Source organism: Ochlerotatus camptorhynchus, unplaced genomic scaffold (genome assembly GCF_037179485.1).
Source record: "Ochlerotatus camptorhynchus isolate MF236.1 unplaced genomic scaffold, CSIRO-AGI_Acam_v1.1 ptg000358l, whole genome shotgun sequence".
Lineage (NCBI taxonomy): Eukaryota > Metazoa > Arthropoda > Insecta > Diptera > Culicidae > Ochlerotatus > Ochlerotatus camptorhynchus.
In genome coordinates, this window is record NW_027040846.1 from 1,430,182 (window position 1) to 1,437,144 (window position 6,963).

Below are 6,963 nucleotides of genomic sequence, written 5' to 3' on the forward strand. Positions count from 1 at the left end.
GGCCGTAGGCCTATGCTAGATCGTATAGCATAACGACCTTCTTCCACTAGCAGGCCTGTTTCTGTTTGCACAGACAGTCCCACTAGTTTCCGATACATTTATAGAGGATAGTAGGAGATTAAAAGAATGAAGAAGAGTTATAGAGGTTTTTTTGTAGTTGTTTTGCTGAAAAGAGAGAAACAGAACTAAACGAAATTACACCTGCACAGCTCATTATCTTCAGCGTTATCAGCGTTTCTGGATCTTGAGTTGCCTCTGTGATATACTTACTTGCGGCATACTATTTTGGGAGTGTATATGAGCGTGTACCATGTACGGTAGCTCATCTCTCATCGTGATGGTGGGACATAGTAGACAAATTAGAGAGAAAACAAGTAGGTATTAGTATTAGTTATATGTAAACAAAAAAACAAAAGAAGAGAAGAGGAAAGAAGAGCAGAAAAATAAAAAGGGGATAAAGAAAAGAAACGTAGGCAGATTATTAGAAAAGGCATTATCCGAGACTCAGCAATCAAATGTCACTCCCGCCGAGATCTCAGCGAAACCCCCTTCCCGCCGAGACCTGCACAGCCGAGCTCGGTAGAAAAAACTAAGTGTGTAGATAGATTAGTAGGAAAATAAATAAAACTACTTTATGACTCAAAGTGCAATGAATGAGCGTTAGTTTCGGGATCATTTCAGTGTTAGAGTTATGTTAGTTTTGATCCGTAATCAGCCCTGCCGACCTCTCCAACATTAGTTGCAGGCAGTGGTTGTTAGATAATGCGGCACTGTAACTACTACTATTTTAGAGGTATGATTCGTCAAGTTTATACAACTCAATGTTTCAATTGAGGCAAACTATCTATCTTACAATTACAAAAGCAAACCTAAACTCACAGACAAACAGACATAACACATTGAATATTTCCCACTGTAAAACATCGTCGCTAAAACATTACCGCCATCTGTTGAGTACACACCACGAAAAAGTCGTGTAAATTTCGGTTCCCTGAGACCGACACATGTAAGCGGCCCTTGTGACATAAAAATCAGTTGAAAGAAACGAGAAAATCAATTCAATAAAACGTTCTCTTCGTCGACTTGCATATGTTTCGGTTTGTGAGCATTTAATTTTAAATGAAATATTTGTTTACGTTCCATGATTTACGTCCAATATGGATTACGTCTCGTGTAAAAGAAGTTATATCTAAGTGTGTACACTGTGGTGGGTAGTACGCTGAACAGATGGCGGTAGTGTGTAAACGTCAAACGCAAGCGAATTGACTATGCGCATTACAGGTGGTGGTAGTACCAACTACGATACTTTTAAATTGACCGTTAAATGCTTGTTCGATGAACAACTTGCGAGTGTTATGTCTGTTTGTCTGTGCTAAACTTACAATTATATGCAAATGCAAGATGAAACTTGACAAATCATCGTCAATCCCCTTATTCCAGGGCAGGGCCTGACAATTTGAATCTAATTTTGATCAGTGAACGGGCACCATATGGTACATTTTCTCACCATGAACCTATCATTTCCAGCCTATCTGAACTATTTAATAAATGGAAGCCATAACATGGGTTACGCTCCCCCTAAGCAGGCCCTCCGCATCCTGTCTCTGTCTTATCTCAAATACAAAATGCCAATGGTATGAATGTATCTATATATATAACTTGGAAATGACGTACAATCAAATAAACCCGTAACCCACTCACTTGGTCAGGCTTCAGAATCGTCCAGTGGGCAGTGCGCTCTAAACGCCAAGTTACCTTTTTTTCAAATTTACCGCAAATTTGATATTTTACCCATTGAGTGTTGATTAGTCACAATGAAACATTGTGAGCGAAGTTGAGGTTACTAGTGTTTTAAATAATCTAGGTCCTATTTAAAATTTTATCTGAAAAATCCAAATCTGGCCAACGCCCACCCTAATCCTAAACCTGTTCTAATCCACCTGAAATGACTAACGAATGGAAGACTTTGACTACCCAGCCATGCAATAGTCTCATTCCGTGCCTTATGGCAACTTGATGATTCTATTGCGCTCATCTTCTGGCACCACCCAGGGGAGACTTGGTCCTGTACCCAATGCTTAACTTATCTCCATTCCACTCAGCTACTCGCAATTTCTTGTGATATAGTGGGCGGAATATTATTATATGAGACAATTCAATGCAGACGTCTTTCCAAATTTGGCAGATCGACAGGTAATCGGTGAGTTACCACGATAGTTGCTAAATATTCAACAACTCGACAACGTCCCATCGTCAACGCATGCTATGAGAATTTCCCATTGCAGACGCCAACGAAATTACGTCATCGAGCTATCGATCAACTACCCTGGTTATCGCCTGGTACCTTATAGCACGATGCTAGGAGGCGAACCGGAAGAATCGATGAGCTACCTCCCCCATCTGGTCCAGAACCTCGTTGCAATGATCACAAAACAAAACTATTGGAAGATAAACAAATTTTGAAGTTTAACCTTTTCCAGGCAACTTTGACACCACGAATGCCGTCATAAAACTAAATGAGTTAGGATCAAGCGAAATGGCTTCAGATAAATAAAAAAAAAGTCAGCATGCAAATTATCTTCATAAAAGCCGCATTAAAACGTTATCCATTTGTTAGCGACTTCATAAAAACAAAAAAGGCTGTTTAACAATAATGGCCTATTGAAATCAGTTTTCACGCCACCGCCATTATGCTATTATTTCATTTGTTCTTTAATTTTCGTTTTTCACGATCTTTTTTTCTTCAAATCACCGAATTCCAATCAACTCATCAATAAGCAGAAGTAGAGATTAAGAAAATCATGTAATCATCACGACTGGATGCAGTGATTGATTCAACAAATGAATGGTTTTTTTTTTCCTAAATTAAAAATCTATCTATCTATCTATGTATATATATTATATATATATATATATATATATATAAATGAATTTCTGTCTGTCTGTCTGTCTGTCTGACCCTTATAGACTCGGAAACTACTGAACCGATTGGCGTGAAAATTTGTATACAGGGGTTTTTGGGGCCGTGGAAGGTTCTTATGATGGTTCGAGACCCCTCCCCCTTCTGTAAGGGGGGGGCTCCCATACAAATGAAACAGAAATTTCTGCATAACTCGAGAACTAATCAAGCAAATGGAACCAAATTAGGCATGTGGGGGCGAGTTTGGGGGTAAAAGGAGATAATCATAGGGGGTAGCCCCTTAGATAATAGGGGGGGGGGGCTACGTACAATATAGCATGCTTTTTTTTTAAATCGGCGCATAAACTCAAGCTAATATTGAATCCCGAGCAAGACCGGGAACACTCAGCTAGTTATGTATAAAATCAAAGTTTTCCGAAGGCGAACATATTTTTTTCGATCATTAGAAGCATAAAATTTACCTAAAACATGGCAACAATATGAGAACAGTTTTGATCATTTTGGTCAATTATTTTGAGGATTTAGAGGATGAGCAAATTTAAGTGGATTTTGTACAGTTTCATTTTCGATCAGTTTTTTTTTTGTTACAATGAATTTGACAAAATGATTTTTATGAATTCATTTTCATCTCGGTTGATGCTTTATTTAGTGAACTTAGCAAACGCCTAAGGCAAATGGTAAAATAATGGTTTTTATTGATACCAGATAGCTTTCTTTGTAGTTTAAATATGGGTTTCAAATGTTGAAACAAATCAATCTTGAAGAGCATCGAAAATGTACCCTTCAAAACCTTCTTCAGGGTGGGCTGACTAGACTGGTTCTATAGGTTTAATACAAAATAATCCGGAAACATTAAAAACGCTACCATTAAGGCATTTTTTGAGTATATTTCACTGAAGTTATAGTGTATAGAGCAGTGGTGGGCTTTATTGCTAGTTTCTACCTAAAGTAGAACTCTCATTCTGGAATTCTCTCCCAAAGTCCCAAAGTAATGTTGACAAAAACTTTTGAGGTATTTTTAATTAATTTAAAGAGCATTGTGATTAGAATTTTAAAGAAATCGGAAGTTTCGATTTCAAGGGAATTCTAGGGAGAATTTAATATCCTTACTATCGTCAACGTGAGGTTATTTTGGTGTAAATTTGAATTGAATTTCATGGACGTTCAAACTCACAACATCTGAGGAAAGTGTAATGAGAGTATTGAGGCGAATTAGGAAGAGTTAGAAAATATTTATTACTGAATTTAAGGAAATTTTTAACGGAATTTTGAGACAATTTATAACGACACAGGAGTGTCAACTAATGTTGGTCTATGGATTTAAGATTGGGCCCATCGTTAAAAATCTGCTATTTATCAATTTTATCTAGATGATCACGTCATTGGGACGGTACTTATGGATATGTTTGGTCGCTTTTGAAAATTTAGTCGATTGCTGAATTTATGTATGGGCCCAAATTAGGGGCATTTAGGTATATATTATATACATTTCCCCTATTATAAAAAAATCCAGAGGAATTTCGAAAAATTTAGATGGAATTCTGAAATTAATTCCGAGAATGGATAAGTAAAAATTTTGATGAAAATTCCAAGGAAATCCTGTCGAAAAACTAAGGGCATTCTAAAAAGAGTCTATTAAAATAATTCTGATAAGAAATCCAATAGAATTTCAATCTGACAATGGTTGCAAAGGAACCCTTAGGCTTGTTCTAATTTGGTGGATAGATTTTTGAAAATCACAGGAAAGATTGCAAGGGAATTCTAAAGAGATTATCAAAAAGATCGTCTGGAAACATTTCAAGGATCCTTTTGAAACGAAACTGATTGAAATGATTAAAAATGTCCCTCAAGAGGAATTCATCCCAATTTCAACAAAATGCTTAAGGAATAGTATGGTGTTGTTCCTGGACAGGAAAATTTTGTGGAAAATTCTAAGTTAATTCTAGGTATAATGACTGTGGTGATCTATAATCTGAGTCTTTATATATACTGCACGCATTATACTAGTGTGAGTGTCGTCACTCTCTATGGGGAGAATATAGCTACCATCCAATGGGCCACTCGTCATTCCATTGTACGGACTTCGCTACATTGGACGTACATACTCGGCATCACACGTGGCGACGAGGAAAAAAAAAAAGTGGAAGTTTTGCGGATATAATTTTGTGAATTTAAATTTCAATGTTCTAAAGTGGTAATTATTTCAAGAATAGCAGGTGATTATTTCAGTGGAATATGAAATGTGTGATATAGCTAAGAAAAGTGATTCGCTTCAAATCGCAATCAAATACGCCGTAGTCCGCCATCTTGGAATCGGTCAGAAAAAAAAATGGTGATGGAAAAAATTAATTAATGAATGTACTACGTTTCTAGATAGAGCTGGAATTAGGGCGTAACAGCTTTTGTAAACAATGACTTCTCTCGATGATTTCTCGGAAACCACAGCTCTCCCTGGCAAATCGACATCACCATCGAGTAGAGAAAGACTACTCCTACCCGATGGATATGTTGTTTTGTGTAGGCGTGCCTTGAATTCCGAGAAATCCACGAGAGAAGTCATTGTTTACAAAGGCTGTTACGCCCTAATTCCAGCTCTATCTAGGTTTATGTTAATTTCGTGATCTTTAATGCAACGGTAAAAAAAAAATAAGTGTTTTGCATGAGGCAAAATTTATTAAATGTGAATCTGTATAAGAATGGTTCAAGGTCATCTTGCTGCTTGCGTGGAAAGAACACGCCATAATAAAATGGTGGTAAACAGTGGTGGTGTTGATAGAAGAAACTAGAGAAAGTGAGAGATAGACCCCGATACCCCAGTGTCGGAAGAAATGCAAAAGATGTACCCATACGTGTGATTAGAGAAATGTTATTCATGTGTGTTAGTGTTAATGTAGAGAAGACTACTAGCTGGAATTCTTCCATCTGGCGTTGCGTTGAAATTGGAGTAAGCCCGCAAAGGATGTCTTGACTGCAAATTTTGATGCGTTAGGAGAGGGGTAAGGTATTTTAACTGATGCTAACGGACAACTAAGGTATGTAACTTTAATTTTCTCAACGACCAGTTCTCATTACTATTCAACAGTGAAATAAAAAGAAATGATATGACTATCTCGTGTAGTCTTATTAGAATTTTATTTAATAATGTCCAATTAGAGATGGTCTTGTTCCATTCACACCATTCATGTTGAACAGCTGAGCGATGGATGTGTGAGACTTTATAATTGTCAATGATTCATTTCCATTGCCAAACGTGTGTTAGTGCTGGAATAGCTGAATAGTATTGGTTGGAATGTACTCGAATTTGTTGGTCATGCAGAAAAAAAAAAGAATTACTTTGGAAATGAGCCGAATTTGAGCAGATTTTGAAAACTTGCATACACTGACTACAACAAACACCGATAAAAGAATGGTAAGCAGTGGGGAAAAAAATCATAGTTTTTCTTTCGATATCAAACACTGAATCATAGCCTTGTTTCTGTTGGAAGCTCTAGTTAGATTGTGTAGTCAACGGTTTTGGTTGATAATTTGAAAAAATAATGCTCGAATAAACTGACTCATATGTGATGGTAGCTGCGGTTAGAGCATGGATCTGACTTGGCATGTGATTAAATTCACGAGAGTGCATCAGGCACTGTGATTAAATTCATGAGAGTGCATTAGGCACTGTGATTAAATTCACGAGAGTGCATCGGCACTGTGATTAAATTCACGAGAGTGCATCAGGCACTGTGATTAAATTCACGGAGAGCGTTATCAACGCTATGATTACATTCACTATTGAAATCGATGGTGAAATCACTGATTACAATCTGTGATAGACGTTTGCGTGATTAAGTTATTGTAGTTAATGTTGTGTTTATTGGTGATGGGTATTTTTATTGTTATGTACTGGACAAGGCCTGTGAAATTTTAAGGACTACGGTGTGTTTGAAGCAACGTGATTTGAAATAAATTTCTGAAAAAAAATTAAGTTATGAAAGAAAAAAAAAAAACAATCATTTTGCCAATCAATCAGTTTGTGCGACCATGTGGTCGAAGGCGGT